Source organism: Anas acuta, chromosome 8, assembly GCF_963932015.1.
Source record: "Anas acuta chromosome 8, bAnaAcu1.1, whole genome shotgun sequence".
NCBI lineage: Eukaryota > Metazoa > Chordata > Aves > Anseriformes > Anatidae > Anas > Anas acuta.
In genome coordinates this window covers 7612113-7629108 of record NC_088986.1, presented here as the reverse complement: position 1 = coordinate 7629108, position 16996 = coordinate 7612113, and the positions used below count along the sequence as shown (strand labels likewise).

General features: G+C 33.7%; 1 protein-coding gene across 7 annotated transcripts in view; it reads right to left on the bottom strand.

Moving 5' to 3' along the window:
* The window catches only part of BEND5 (BEN domain containing 5), a 924018-nt gene that overhangs the window by 702538 nt on the left and 204484 nt on the right, over nt 1-16996 (bottom strand). The window lies entirely within an intron of this gene.

Genomic DNA, 16996 nt, shown 5'->3' with positions numbered 1-16996 from the left:
CATAAGGACTAAGAATTCAAAGTCAGGCAGGAACAATTTCATCATTCAACCAACTAAAGTGAGCTGGACATGAAGTAGCAATGCTAAGACCTTTCAGCTGAAACCAAGTCTGACCTCTTGCACTCTGAATAAGCATTAAAGATCCAGAGATTCCAGATACTACGGGGCTTTACTTCACTTTCACCCATTGACTTCCTCTCCTGCCATTTTTATTTACTTTTTAACATACTATGGTGTTTGGGGAATTCCTGAAACCTGCAGTGTTTTGTGAGCTAGGATATCCTTTAAAAAAAAAAAAAAAGAGAGAGAGAGAGAAAAAGTAATCTCCTTCCTCTTTCTTTTACAACTGCAAGTTTTCCTCCCTTGTAAGAGCATATCTACTTCAGAATTATATTCTATCAAAATAATAATAATAAAACCAGAAGTCAAACAAATGAACTTCTTAAGCTAGCCCCATGAGTTGTGAGATTACAACTCATTATTTCTAAACGTGAGAAACTAATGACATCAGATTACTGTCTTCTCTCAAAAAAGGGCAGTATTTCCATATTTGTGTCAGGAGGTTTTGGGGATTTTTCATGACAAAACACCTTATATAAAGTTATATAATAATAAACTATACTAGAGGGACTCCAAAACAGAGAATGGAAAACAAACAACAACAACAACAAAAAAAAAGCATTACCTACACTTACTATAGATGCTGAAGAACACAAATGATACAACTATCAAGTCTTGTGCAAAATCCACAATGAAGATTTACAAAGGTCACTTTCATAGCCTTTTTAAATTTAAATCGTTCGTTACCACTAACATCTTAAAATAACGCATACTTCCTTCTTCCCTTTGCAGAAATATATATAATTTCAAATGGAAAAGCTTTTAACATTGATAGCATTCAGCTTTTTTTTTTTTTTTCAGTTAAGGAGTCTTCAAAACCTGCTGGTGCTCAGAAGGAGAAAATAAATACTCACCTACTGAGGGAGGATGTTAGGGACCATCTAGAGCTCCACCAGACTCACTAATCAGTTGCACCTGTGTCTTGTTAACTGGAAATTGTCAAGTCCTTGTAAAATAACAAAGTCTTATGAAAGTGATGCAGAAAATGGCTTACAGATTGTGAATTATAGGATTTTTTCCCTTGGTAGAGGTCCTCATTTAGTTACTTAGAGAAATGCTATGTTACAAAGAGCAGCATGAAAATAAGACTCAAAGGATTTTACTGCAGTAAAACCTTTGATATGCTGTTCTGCCAAGTATAAAATTTGCTTATCAATGTATTTGTCTGTGTATTTCAGATATTCCTTATAACACTTAAGCCCACACACACAAATGTAACACCTGCATATGGAAGTAATTCACATGCATAATGTCACTGTTCATATTAGTCTTACCTCACCTAGGTCTGGGGAAGAGGATTCTATGCAGATGGTCATCTTCTGTCAGAAAGCTTTCAAAGGCATCTCAGGAGAAATTACACTTCCCTGTTTAGTGTTATTCTGTGTGTTTATTCAATGTTATATACCACTAATCTGGCTTCTCTGCATGGTATGTCAAAACTAAATATTGGGCAAGAGGGCAAGAGTCACTCAAAGTGATGAAACGAGTCACCATTCAACATATTTTGGGAAAATGGCAAACTTTTTATTCAGCACCCTTCCCCAGCAACAGAAGTCATCTTTCTAGTAATGTTTTTACTTTCATCTGAACATCGATAATCTGAAGCTTTCAGATGAAAACTCAGAAAAGTCTATTTAGAAAACCAGCAGTGGTGTGATTAGACCAACTTGGGTTGTTTGCTCCCTTGGGCCAAAATCTCTGAAAGAATTGTAATTCTCTCACAAGACATATATTGCATCATGTTGATTCGTCAAAAAGAAAGTAGTAAGGGCCTTAACAGGGAGTATATCCAGGCTGCAGAGGTAGTGAAAACAGATTTGAAGTTGAAAGCTTCTTTCCAAACATTTTCCACTCTTTTTTTTTTTTTTTTTTGTGAACAAATAAATAAATAGAAATAGAAATAAAAATAAGGTACCTTTATTTAATCAGCTCTGAGAGAAAAAAAAAACAACTTTTCAGTTTCTTCTCTTTTCATATATGCACAATCTTGAGACAAAGAACCACTTCTAGCAAATTGTAGTGCTGCAGGAATATGTAATCAACATTTTATCTGATATTTGACTGGACACCTGAGCCCTGTTGGTCTTGTCATTGACTTTCTCAGTACATATGGGTATTTTCAGGAATCAGTTGAAATAGAAAATAAGGAAACAGTGGGTGGTCTTTCACTGAGACTTTCTAAACCTGCTATCTTACTTCCTAATGTATTCCATGCGATGTAGCAACCATTGCCAGATGACATTTGAAGTATAGTCATGTATTAAACTCTTTCTACATAATTACAGAAGCTATCTGTGTTTAGGTTCCATACCCTTTTCAATCAATATTATGGCTGCAGGTGGATAGTAACAGCTGGCTGTTCTGGAACATGTTTGCAAAATTTGCTGATATCTTACATCCCTCAAGAGGAAGCAGCTGAAAAGACTTAAGTTTTCCTTTTCCTGGTAGAATATTTTTTATCCAGTGAGAAGAAATTCTGCAATGTTTGGTTGGATTTTAAAATAATAATTAAATATTTCTAGTGATTAAAAAAAAAAAAAAAAAAAAAAAAAAAACAGGACAATACTATCAATAAAATATTTTCACAAAAATATTTTCACAATTTTCACAAGAGGCTTCAAAACAAAAAGACCGGTCTGAAAAAAGGGAACAGGAGCAGGAATACCCACTGCATCATTGTTTGAGAGAACCGCTGTTTTTAAAATAAATAAATAAATACAAGCCTATGAGCACAGGTATAAGGTGCGCTACTGTAGACTGGACAATGAAATGGAAAGCACTTACTCATAGGAGTGTTATGATCACTTGTTCTTTTCAATATTTCTAGGCCATTCATGAAGCGCAACAGTCAGCCTATGATCCAGAATTAAAGCCTCTCTTATGGACAAGAGATACACTTATCAACAAATTAGCCATTTGTGATGGATAACCAAACAGCCATAAGTACTCAAAGCATACAGGTGGAGTGCTGACAACTGACACTTCCACAGAAATACTTTAAGACTTTAAAATACTTGAAGGTGAGAGTGGCACTAATGATGACAGAGAGGTAGCAATATTTGTATGGATCATGATTTTGCTCAACCCCTGAAAACACAGAAGGTAATAATCACAATTTAAATAGCATGTAAACACAAAGGCAGAAATCTGTCTGATACCCAGGCTGAAAGATAAGAATGAAAACTCTTTTTATGTATGAGTATGTATGCTTCTTATGTACAAGAAGCAAAAGGAAGATAAAGAAAGCCCTGTTAAGAAAGAGATTTGGATGAAGCTTTTCCAGCAATTGTTTATTTTGGATTTTTGCAGCTGGCATTTTTCACAGTTAAAAGCTATTGTTTGTTTGGAGCTTGTGGGAAAAACCTGTGGGGGAAAAGAAGGACATAACAAGACATAGAAAGTGGAAAGACGCAATATATGGGAGAGCTCAAAACCAGCAACATATATTTGCCTCAGTGTTCTCTGAAGGGCTGCAAAAACAAAGACATTTTGATATCTAGAACTACATGTTACTACTGACAGTGGTCTTGATTGGATTACTGGGATCCTAGCCTTGCAAATGTATAAAACCTCTCTATTTACTTCTCCAGAAACTAAGCACAGATGGGCTTTGTGTCCAGGTTATTCACAGAGGTCCTTGGTTTTCTCTTCTTTTTAATTCAAGTGTTTTTATTGCTGTTACAATGAAACCTTTGAACCTTCTATGTTCTGCCATGCATGGTTGTGAATAGTAATGGACTAAATGTTTCCTCATATTCCGTGATTTTCTTATATTGAGACAAAACTGGAATGGGATCTTTACTGGAGAAGCTGCAGTGCCACCAAAATAAATAAATAAATAAATAAATAAATAAATACGTGTTTTGTGGAAAATACAACCTATCATGTAATCAATTTCATAAAAATAAGGGATATTGTTATGACATTTAACCTCTTGGTTTTTTTTTTTCATAAAATTAATAATCTTTGCTATTCTCACAGCAAAGATAAAATACTTGTTGTTCTCTTGCTGAATCCTTTTTTAATGTTGCAACATTTACACATACACCTATTTCTATAACAAAACGTAATTGATATGTTAGTATATGTTGCGATTTTAACATCAACATCTAGTAACTTGCAGTATTGAGTTGAAAAATTGCTTGATTTCTAAAGTACTTCAGTACATAATTTCTTGTATTTTCAATTTTTACTTCTTAAACTACCCTAAGTGTTCAGCTTTTGTAGTAACAGGCTAGTAAACAAGGTTAGTAACAGTAGAAGGAAATCTGATCTAATTCCTGCTATTTTCATGTACCTATATATTTGATATTTAGAATAAGACCTCACAGCTCGCTTAACTAACCATAACAGTAAGGAGATATTTAAAATGTCCTCCTGGCTTTGAAATTCCCATTCTGATGCTGAAATGCCAACTGTTGGATTCAAATGATGGTCTCTGTCCATTTGCAAAGGTGATTTGCAGTCTGTTAAAAAATTTGTTTTGGCAATGTCACAAACAGGAGAACAGCTAAACAAAAGTGGGAGGATTTGAACACGACAGTTCAGAGTCCGAAGTCATGTGCCCTGTGCTGCAGTTGCATAACAAAAATGTCTTTCCTTTCTGGCACTAACCCCACCTTCAAGGTGGGTTGTACAAGCAAACAACCAAACATACAACAACTGCACCAAAACAAAGATAACTATTATTCCTGGGGCATGCAGTATAGCTGCAGTTCAGCCACTTGGTCTTTTTTTTTTTTTTTTTTTAATGCCATAGATAAAATTTACATTTTGTCCTGACTGAGCTTTGAACATGGATTAAAGTACATTCACATTCAGAAAAGCTCTCAAACATGTATAATTAGCTGCATTTTTGAGCATTCCTGGAGACTTCAAGTTAAGTAAACACCCATACTTCCTTCCTGAATAAGGGTGGATTTCTGATTCAGGTGTTAAAACAGTCTAACAATATGGGAAAAAGATGCTGGATTTACCAAAATCCCATAGGTACAATTTATACTTCGCAACTAATCACCGTAGATTGGAAGTGACATTTCTGCAGCTTTGGGATGCAGGGACATTTTTATTACTGGTAAAGATCAACTTTAAACGTAATATTGTTTGGGTAGTTTATGTAAATCAATCTGAAATTTGTATGAATAAAAGGAATTTGAGAGTGGATCACTCATACTTACTGGCTTTGAAGTACTTTGCTCAAACCATTATATTAAGTTATCAAAAACATTGCTTAGATACTGAGCAAGTCTCAGCACAAATTCTGGTAAATTTCCACCAAAAATGAGTCTCCAAAAAGAGATAAACATGGCACAGTGCTGAACATCTTCTCAGAAGAAATCACATCATATTTGACCAAGGCCCCTTTCAATATCTTACAGATTTGATTTTACCTCCGCTCACTTCCAAAAGCTATTGTAAAAATCTGTTTCAAAGTGTCCTCTTGGTAGAGAAAATATCATCTCTATTCTTATTCTTCTGCAAAACAACAGTTGCAGCAGATTATAGTTATGAGGCTACTGCAAATGCTCTGTGCATGTTAACATCTTAAATCTACACTTGTTAATATGCCCCTTTGATGTAATATGGAAAGTTGCTGAAATTCTGAGGAACTTAGAAAATTGATAATATTTCTTCATAACATAGTATCTTTATATCATATCTCAATATTAGCCATAGTAATGCAAAAGACCTTTCACACTTTATGTTTTTCAGTCTTGGACTATTGGAAAAGACTTAGAGGAGGTTTTTAGAAAACAATATTTAAAGATATTTCCTTTAATATTTCCTAGAGGTTAAAAGTCATAACAGCGGAAGATACAGATTATCAACATCACATTAGGAAAAGTATTTTTGACTAGAGATCTGAGACATTCTCAATGCCTTTGGGAACTATAGCTGACCACCTTTACTTTTCCAGAATTGACTGAAAATCTAACCATACTATCCCCAAATGCTAATGCAGTTTACATAGACTGTTTTTTTTTTAAACTCTAGTGTATATGACAAGACTTCCTTTGATTTTACTTTTATCTATAGTTATCATATCACTTATGCTGCACCAAGAGCCAGCCTATAACTATGTATCAGAAAGTCAAAAATCTGCAAAACTGCTTTGGTGGCCAAGCATAGGGAGGAGGAAGAATCCACTTATCACAAAAGAGGCAGAAAAATATGAATAAAAGTAAGTGTATGCAGTGGTACGTTTAGAAGAATTCATCAAATAGCAAATAGTAATATGAACTTCAAAAATAATGAAGTTTCCTACAAGATTTGGCAAGTGCTCTGTCAACAAAACACAAATACCTATCAGGTGGGAGAACACTTTTCTGTGCTCCTTACACACTTGACACTGATGTCAACTGGAATTTTAGGTACTCCAGGAATGAAGATTCAAGATGTAAATGTGACTGTAAGAAATAAAGTGGTGATTCAGATTTGGGGTGTCAGCTGCAAGAAGAGCACACAATGTGTCTCAAGAGGGTAAAATGCACAGTTTAGTACTGCCCTAGTTCCAGATCATTAGGGATTTCCTTGGCATAAATCAAAGCAATCTTAACAGTCTGTGTTCACCCCAGCTGCTGTGATCCCCAGCGTGGGAAAGCTGAGTCATTCACTCTCTGTGATAGCACAGAGTACCAACTTTGCCACCAAAAAACTCCCTGAAACGTGGATCTTCTTTCTTCAGGTGACAATTCAGCACAGCTTGCAGAATCTGTAAACACAACAAACTCAGAGTAGTATCCGTGTATAAATAATGCATTCATAACAAGTAGCTTGGGCTGTCTTTATGTATAAAGGCAGTTTAATAGTAATTGTGTGTTTTTTGTCTGTACCATGGCAAATTTTATGAAACACTGATAAAAATGTGACCATGAGGTTTGTTCCTACTAAACACTGCCCACCTTGTAAAATTATATGGCAGTCAGATACCCTCTTTCAGAGAGAACAATTACTTTTCTCACATTGTGTATCACAGCTCATGTTTATAGAAGTTTTTTCCAAATTTGTAACTTTTTTATTAAAAATATGAAAAAAAAAAAAAAACACTGTACAAGTAAAGCAGAATTATACATGTAAGGAACATCTTTATTGAACAATTCTTATAGATCATTTTGAAATAACATTGGTATAGACGTTTACTTGTATGATCTTATTGCTAAGTTTTAAGGTGGTAACTATAGTAGTTTTGCATTATGTCCTCACCAACTGCAAACAAGCATAGGAATTCAAAGACATTCATATATAAATATTCATATATGAAGACTTCTGTAAATTGTTTCAGGGTTTTGATCATATGTATTACAAATATAATCAATGGTAAATATTTTAAATTACTGTACTTATTCCCTTTTGTTAAGACTTGTATTAATTATTAGTTTTTTTTTTTTTTAATGATGATCATTTATATCTTCATTTAATTTAATCCTGATAAACAGTCTTAAAATGGTTGGATACATTTTAAAAGTTTAGTGTTTATAAAAAAATAAATTAAAAAAAATCTTTGCATTTCATAAAATTACATGTATAAATACAAGATTAGCAGAATAAATTATAGTTCAAAAGCAGGGTAGCTGTTGTCCAAAGAATTTCATATTGCTGACTACAACTGGATTTTAAGATGTATTTTTATCTTTTTTATCTTGATAGCCTATAAGTAAGCTAAAATGGTTATTTTTGCACCAGAATTTAATACATGTGTTCCATGTATTACATATAAAGAAGTTTCTCAAATAAATATATCATTGCATATACAGATTTCACTTATAAAAAAACAACAGGGCAATTCATTTCTTTCACCCAGGGGACGACCTCTCACAATAAGAATTTTCAGTGCCTTATTTATAATGGCAGATCTCAGGTTTGATTCTGGCAGCTTTTGTTCTCTTGATGGCCCAAAATCTTTCAAATACAGAAGAATCTGATGCTTTTTTTGGCATCCTGCAGTGTCCCTAAACCTCAAAAGCAACTTTTAGTCCCAGAAGTAAAATACCAGAGCAGTGTAAACAAAACACAAGCGTCACAAAATGATGAATATCTCAAACAAAATATCTTTGTCGGACAGATGACAACTTCAGATAACTTGAAAATCATTTGTAGAATCTGCAGTCTGCAAACAAACTTTTGATTTACAACCTGAAACTAAAAAATAAATTATAGAATGAATTATTAAAATTTCAAATATTCTTTTTCAAAATCTATATAATAGCTCAAATATGTCCATTCATTGAAACATTTGGTCCCAGAGAAAAAGATTTCTATTCCTATACCACAGTAATATTCAGCATAACTGTCATTAAATAGTATATAGAAAACTGTCTTCAGTGAAGCTCTCATATCTGAATTATTGTAAAACAAAAGCTTGACTAAGAAAGACAGACAAAATATTTGATATCATTTGAAGTATCTTCTGATTAGAATATGACAATGGCATCTATTTTATCCCTAGAAACCTCTTCTTGGATATACTGTATTGATTAGGAAAGTGTTCTAGACAAATACAGAATAAAATTGTCCTAAACTTCAAATGGCAGAAAGTCTTTAACTTTTATGAAAGTTCAGGCTTTTTTCTTTTTTGTGATGAGGGGAAGGGAAGGGAGAAGAAATGGGATAACAATGTGGTACACAACATTTTGGTGTTTTAATTCTAGCACCAAGACACAATAAAACTAGCTCACCAATTTCTTCTTTATATTTCTCATTGCTGCTTAAATCTTGTAAGAGAAGCCATAGAACTATGCCTCAGTCTATTAGGCATCATATATTATATTTTTAAGGAAATAGAAAGAAGGGCAAAATGTAGTAGACTAGTAGGTTTCATACTCTAACTTTTTTATATTGGCTATAACTATGTGATCATAAATATAGTAGCTATAAAACCATTACTAGGAATCAAAGCATTTTGAAAATATCTGTTCCTTATGCTAATTTATAGTAAAGTTAAATAAATCATGAAGCACTGTACTAGTAATTCATCTAATCATCATACTAGTAATAATAATAATAATTTATTATTTTTAAAAAAAGGCATACACAACAGAAATGTAAGAATATATTGGGAAACAATTCAAAGAGATTGGGGAGTGGCAGCAGAGTGTTTTCCATACTAATGAAATTCCTTGTTCCTAACATTTAAATGCCTGGATGCACAGTGCAGGGCCCATTCTGACTAAATCTGTGCTGTTAGGTTTACAAACAAACCTGCTAAACCTTTTACATTATTGATCAGTAATGGCATGTTTAGCCCACACATCCTATTTACACTATGTTTCTTTTATACTTGTAAAATATAAAGTGTCTTTTACAAAATAAGAGTTTTTCCACTTAAGCTTTGCAGTCTGTGTTCTTCATACATTTTAATGGCTGTAAGCAATTTAGAAGGTTAGTCTTTCAATACTAGATAAAATTGGCAATATTTATTGGTAAATAAATGTTTAATTGTCATAATTTAGGAACATTTCCAATCTCGTTTTTTTTTTTTCCTAAATAAATAGCTGGAAAAATATGTCCTTTACATACTTAAATGGAAACTGTGTCACAACTTACCTCATTCTGATGTTTTAATGCAAAGAATTTCTACCTATTCTAAACACAATGCAAGAGTGTTTTAACTAAAAAAAAGGGGAGGGGAGGGGGGGGGGGGGAACAATGGGCATTCAAAGACACTTAATTCATTCCCACATTCTGCAAAGAGACAGAGTTTGACCAGTAATAAATTGCTATCAAAGACTTTTCCGAGGATAGTGGAAGAGTAGCTGGTACAACCCCAAAGAGAGATGGAAGTGACATGAGACACATCCTTCAAAAATGTCTTGTTTTGAGACACATTAGGAACAATTCTGATCCCTTATGCCCGCTTCTTGACTGTCTAGAGCAAGAAGATGCGAAGTTCAAACCCTCTTTACTATTGTGATCAAACTCACATACTTTCTGACCAGAATCATATTGGCTAATAAAGTCCTTACAAATACCTAGAGAGAAAGTTTCAAAACTGTTCCCCAGTTTCCAAATCTGCTTTGAGCATTCATACCACAAAGCAGTTTAAACATCAGTGTTTCTGAAATCAGAAAAGGAAAATCATCAGCCACTTCAAACAGGTCCTTCTTTGACATCAGAAAGTCAATTCACTCAGCTTAGCAGCATTCAATTCTCAACAACATTTTGTTCTGGGTCTCTGTCAAGTTATTCTAGGCTGTGAAATTGTCAGGAATGATGGATGACTATCAGCCTTCTGCTATCTTCTTTCCTTCTCCTTAGAGATTAGTGACTGCTGACTGCAAAGCAAATTCCTCTTTTCTCTTTTTTTGCACAACATACCAAATGAACAACAGTAATTATGAGGAAGCCTACACTACAATTATTTTAGCACTTAACTTTGTATTGACATCTGTAAGAGACAGAGCTCTCTAGATTGATTAGCAGTGATATAGCTTCCTGCCTTTTACTAATATTGCTGCAGTCATCCTTTACATGCAATTCCTCCCTTCCACCCGCAAAAAAAAAAAAAAACTGTTTTTCTCTCTTAATATTTTTAAATTACAAATTGAACTAATTATAGAGAAATTCTAATACTTTATGAATGTGGAATATTATTATTATGCCAATGCTTCAAACTGTATAGTACTTGTAACATAATCAAAACTGACATAAGAGAATAATTTAAGGATATTAACTGGGATTTTCTTAGGAAAGATGCTAAAGCTGCATTATTGTTCCAGGTTGAAATCCTGTCTTGAACAAATCCTGTTTGGCCAGCCAATTGCAGCCCTGATATGCATAGGGAAAAATTTTACTGAAAACAGCATTAAACCTACTTACACAATGACAGAATTTGATGTCAAGTATTTAAACCATTTACTAAAACTAAGTACAGGAAGAAACATCTGGTCTGGAAAAAAATAATTTAGGGAGGAAAAATGCAATAGTGAGAGACCATAAACTGGGACATCCTTCAACCCCATGACAATTATAATCCAGTTTCTCATATTTCCATTGTATACAAAATAACTGCAAAATTTATCACAAACAATTCTCTAGCAATAACACTACATTAATTAATCTCCATTACTCTCAGCCACATAGCTGTTCTTTTCAATTATATGTCATTTCTGCTCAGCTCAGTACATAAGCCTACATATACACAGTTAAATGAAAGCCTATTCCTCTTCAGACGGTATGGTCAATCCTGAAAAATCTAGATGGAGTATCCCCAAATAAATCATTATCAGATATCAACATCATTTCCATTAATATTCAAATTAATTAAATTCAAAGAAATTCAAATTAAATTCAAAGAAAACCAAAACAACTCTACTTTCTAAAAATCATAATTGGTGCATATGTGCTTTTCCTCTTGTCCCTTGATATATATCATGACAAAAGTCATACATTCACCATTTTTTTTTCTTGATCACATTAGATGGGAGAAATAAATGTTTCTCCCTCCCAAGCTCTTACCGTGAAGTGGGAAATACTTGCAACTTACTGTGATTTAGAACTTACAAAAGGTGAAAGTGGATGCATTTAAATATGGTCATATTAACATAGAGATTTTCTCCTCAAGTTTTTTTTTTTTTTTCTTTTAATTTCCCTTAAGTCAAGTACAGCTATGTTCTGTTTCTTTTAAACTGAATGTGTTAAAGTAACTAGACATTTAATACGGATTTTGCTGATGATATTAACTAATTTGCTATTGTCTCAGCATTCTCATGTTTCCCTCAGCTGTACTAATGGATAATTATTTGATTATGGAATGATTATGTAGGAGTAAATACAAAGGGAAGGAAATAAACTACAGAAAGAAAAAAAAAAATAGAAGCTGTGACATTCTAGAAATAAAATAAAAAATTAAATCTGGTCTATAGTGTCAAAATTCAGCTCTGAGCCTTTGCATGACATTCTGTTACAACCACTGCATTTGTCAGAATACTTTGAAAGTCCTATCCTTGATATGTATTTTTATTTATATGGAAAGTAAGCTCTCTGCTGTACTGAAGTACTCGTTTGGAAACCAGGAATGGTTTCAGCTGGTATAAACATTAATTTACTTTCATGCTTCAAACTGTTGTGACAGAATTCTGTCATATCACTTACAAAGGGTTTAATAAGTGTTTAAGCTGCACAGTTCACTGCCACAAAAAAGACAAAAAGGTCAGTTTAACTTTTATGAACTGTGTATAAAAGATTAGCTCTCTTAGATTAAAAAAGAAAAAAAAAAACAGCTTTCATCTGTGAGCAAAATGTGCTCTATAACACAACATTTTCTTGCAGAGATATGACCATTTAATGGTGACCCTATAAATAAACTAAATAAATAAATAAATAAATAAATAAATAAAGCCACCATCTTCATTAAAAATATACTTTCAAAATGTCAAGTCAATACCAGATCAAAAGCTATCAAGCTGTTTAGTCTAGAGTTCTGTAATATATGAAATATATTTTTGATTTTTACATTGAAGATAGATAATCATTGGTACCATATTATCATAATTAATCCTTAATCAGATTAATTAACTCACAGGTCTGTTCAAAAAGAAATTAAATCATTTTGTACAGTAGAAAAATAAATACAAACTCTTCTACGAAATGTCCTAAATATGTCCTACAAAAAGTCATTGGTGGAATCTGTGGTATATAGTAACTTAATGTCAGAAAGAGAGGTGACAGACATAATGGTCACATAATGAGGTGAAATGCAATTTAAACAGTAATCTCATTGCCTAAAATAAATAAACCTCTTCAGCTTTACCTTTTAGATTTAGCTTAGTCCTATTTGTTTTCTCTCCATTTAGGCTTCAACTTTAATCATATCTCAGAAGATTTTACACAGTACTGCAGCAGCAAGTGAGCTTGTCTACAATATTTGCCTGCTTGTAGCTGTTTATGCTGAAATTTCCTATTTGCTGCCAACTAGAAAGTAATGTCCAAAGTCATAAAGCAGAGATAAGGGTTTAAATTCCACTATCAAGACAATCATCTTCTCACCAAAGAAGTTTGAGCAGTATTTAATTAAATACTTTCAGAGCTTTCATTTATTTTTATTATACAAATAGTAAGATGTGTATATGTGTATCATTATGGTATCATTATATAGTGTCATTATATAACAAGATTCTAATACTATTATCTCACAACTTGTAGTGTAGAATTTGTACCGGTGCTTTTTTTCTTAAAAATATAAGTATCTGAAAATAGAAACAGATTTATGTCTGCCCATATCATACAAAAAGTGAGAGGAGAGAGAAAAAGAAAAGAATGCACATTCTTTTTCATACATTTGATCAATTAAATACTAAAAATTAAAAACAGCAACAAGATTGAATTTATAAGGCATTTCCAAAAAGAAAAGCACAGCCCCTACCACTCTACAGGACAAACATGCACAAAATACAGCATGAACAGTCTTCCAAGGAAAACATATACATTTTGAACAGAAACAAATTAAATCTAGTTTCCCTGAAATCTCAAGTACACCATTTTTCCCTTATAGCCTATTAATATGCTCCAGCCAGACAAAAGTCTTGCATTTTCAAAGTGTATTTTATATTGATTATATTGTATCTAATATATGTAGCCCATATATTAGGTAGAAATTAATGCTTCCACTTCAAATGTTCCCTTTATGAAGCACAAAACATTTTCAACTTACTGTAGATTCAACTTTACAAAAGGTGAGAGTGGGGGGTCTTTTGAAAAGGTTTATTTTTTGACACCTCCCAAAATTATATTTTTTTTATCAGAGAGAAAACATTTTCTCTCTAAGTAACTATTAGCACACTAGCTATTACATCTTAGAAGTTATGTTGTTCTACTACAACATTCTGACATGTTTTAGGTCTCATTGGCATTATTCTGCTCAAGTAGATTGACTGGGACTCATTGACACATTCATAGAAGCAAACAAGTAAGGAATGACAGCTAAAATAACGAGGACAGCTAGAATGTCAGTATGTGAAGAACATTGCTGTATTAGTAGAAGGGGAAGTCACTGGTTTGGGTACAAAAAACTTGTAAAATATCTACACATGGGGAGATAAGAGGCTGTGGGTAGCTAACGCAGGAAGAAAATTCTATAACACCATTCAGAGAAACAGCATTTTACATAGTGTGTCATGTTTTTCTCTCAGATATACATTACTACTGGTATTGAGTATTCAGTTTAGTTACCCTAAGCTGGAACATGTTATTTAGATCAGATTTACAATCATTTTTGGAACTTACTAATGTGTCTTGATTTAATAAATCCATAAAGTCCTTTACATGCATTACTGAAAGAGCTACTCTTTGTCTTGATGTATTTCAAGATAAAACCTGACATCAATTCCACAAATTTTAAGATATTGAGAAAAAAGGATTTCAAGATCAAACATTTCCTAGTTAAAGACTCCAGAAGCATGCATGGAAAACTACAGGCCATGGTAATTTCCTTTTCTGAAATCAAACACATGTTACTGAATACAACTTTATTCCTTTCTTTCCACTCTATCAGGATTTGTTTTCAGATGAGTTACATTTCTGACAGAAGAACTTGTCATAAATATTTTGTTGTAACCCATTCTTTAATTAAGGCATTATGTCAAGTTTGAGCAAAGATCCAATTTTAGACAGCATCAGAAACAGAAAATGTTTTAAAACATTCTGACAGAAGCCTCAGTCACATTTAACCAACTCTGAATCATGATCATCTTTTTCATTCTTAAAGAATCCTAAGATCGAAATTGGGCATTTCTCACTGAAAAAGCAACACCAAAAAAAAAAAAGACCCATTCTACTGCAGGATATAATGATAATTATTCAGTGGACAAGCCTCATCATTTCCATATTTTAATGGCTGACCAACAGAGATGCTGGTAATATTGCAAGAAAAATATTATCAAGACTTCTGTTTCATGTCTATAAATAATTACTATTTTGTTATACCATGCAGAATATTATGAAAAGGGCAACAACTGAAAGCAAATATTTATTCTTATTTTCTGTTAGTCTGCAAGCAGACTGGTGCCTCTAAGTTAATGTTAGCATTATCAGCTGCAAAGGGTAACACACTTTCAAAGTTCAAACCATTTGGTCACACTCTGCCTTTTATATTTCCAGATATTTCTAAGACACTTTCATTTTCTTCTTGAAAGTAATCAAATAACCATGCAGGAATGAAAAAGTGTTAAAAACATTTGATATTGTTTTCAAATATCAGTATCCATGGAGAAGAATACAGCTTTTCAACCAAGCCTTTAGTAAATTTTTTTTCCCCCAACTGAAGAAAAGAACTAGCACATTTTTTGGCAATAAAATCCTATTCAGATGTAAGGTATATTATTTTAGCTAGGTTGAATCCTGAAGGACAATGCTATTTTCCTTCACAATCAGGTGACCTATCTGAATGACTATGTATAACACAGTTTGCTGCAGTTACCTTATCATTTTTCATACTTTGATATTTCTTAGCAACTAAAAAAGTTGGAGTAGTTCTGGTTTTGGAAGCTATGCTAGAATTATATTTACATGTATGATCCATACTGTTTCTATTCTGGCATTCCTCTGACAGTTCCTGCTTGACATTGTACTTTTGGGGAGCATGACTAGGTCTTAAGAAACGAGGACAAGATGCCATGCTTGTTGGGCCCTCCTACGCAAAACAAGTCACTCTCTCACATTGGAAAGTCTCCATCTCCTCTACCTTTGTTTCACTCCGTGATTCACTGACCCACATAACACAGCCCTTGTTTCTACACTTGATGCTGTGATGCATCCCATGTTGGAGACAGCTGAGCTTGGGTAACATCCATACCATAACTTCTGCCAGAAACCATCCCAGCCCCAGTGCAGTCTGAGTTAGCATTATTCTGGTCCTGGGTGAGCTGAGAGTCCCGTGCTGCTCAGTTGTTGGTACTGGGTGCATCCATGCTCATGTCAGGGTAGGTGGAAGATGGAAACTCTGAAACACCAGGGAGGAGCTCCAACAAGATACAGAGGGCAACCCTTCCCTTCCTGACTCCATCAGAGATGTTGCTGACCAGAAAAGACCCTTCTAGGCAGCAAAGACCCTTCCAGGCAGTAAGTTTATAAACTCATTAAAACCTAGCTATTTTGTGTGTGTGATGGACAATAAATACTTACTTGATCATTTTAGGCCGTGTATTTGCTGCTTGCAGAGTTGGTTTTTGCAAAGCCAAAGATGCCCAAACAAATGGGACATTAACTATACTATGATGACCTTCACGTAGATTTTGAGTGTTTGTAATAATCCAGCCTTATTCTGCAGCATTCCTGAACTTCTCACAATTTCAAATGTATCAACACTCCCAACATTGAAAGCTTTCCATGTCCCCTACACCATATCCCCTTGAAAACCTGCCTGACCCTGTCAGCTCTCCCGGGAACAACAAAATTCAATTTCGCCTACGCTGCTGAGAAGAATTAAGCTGTCTCTGATAGGAATAATAAGCAATGATCCCATTGGGCTAAGTACTGTACAGAGATGTAGCAATGAGTTTGTCCCTGCCACAGAAAGCTTACAAGCTAATTAATGAAAAAATAGGTTTAGACATATCTGTAAAACAATGTAAAGATGTAAATGGGAGTCCCACATGAGTGGTCCAGGACTGTATAAAGTTTTACAAAACTTTTAGTCAAAATAGCAAGACTTGGGCACATTCATAAATTATCTTCTTATACTTTGTCTTCTAAAACTACCCAGAAGCAGTGAGAAGGGAAACATGAAAGGCACATGTTGTAATGACAGATTTATCTGTGTTACAGTCTGATTTTAATTAGAGTTAACTCAGTGTGTTGTTCTTGCTCTAATATTGGTATTTAAGTACTCTGTTTTTCTTCCCCTTTGCTACAGAACCAGCATGATCACAGTGAAATATTCCTC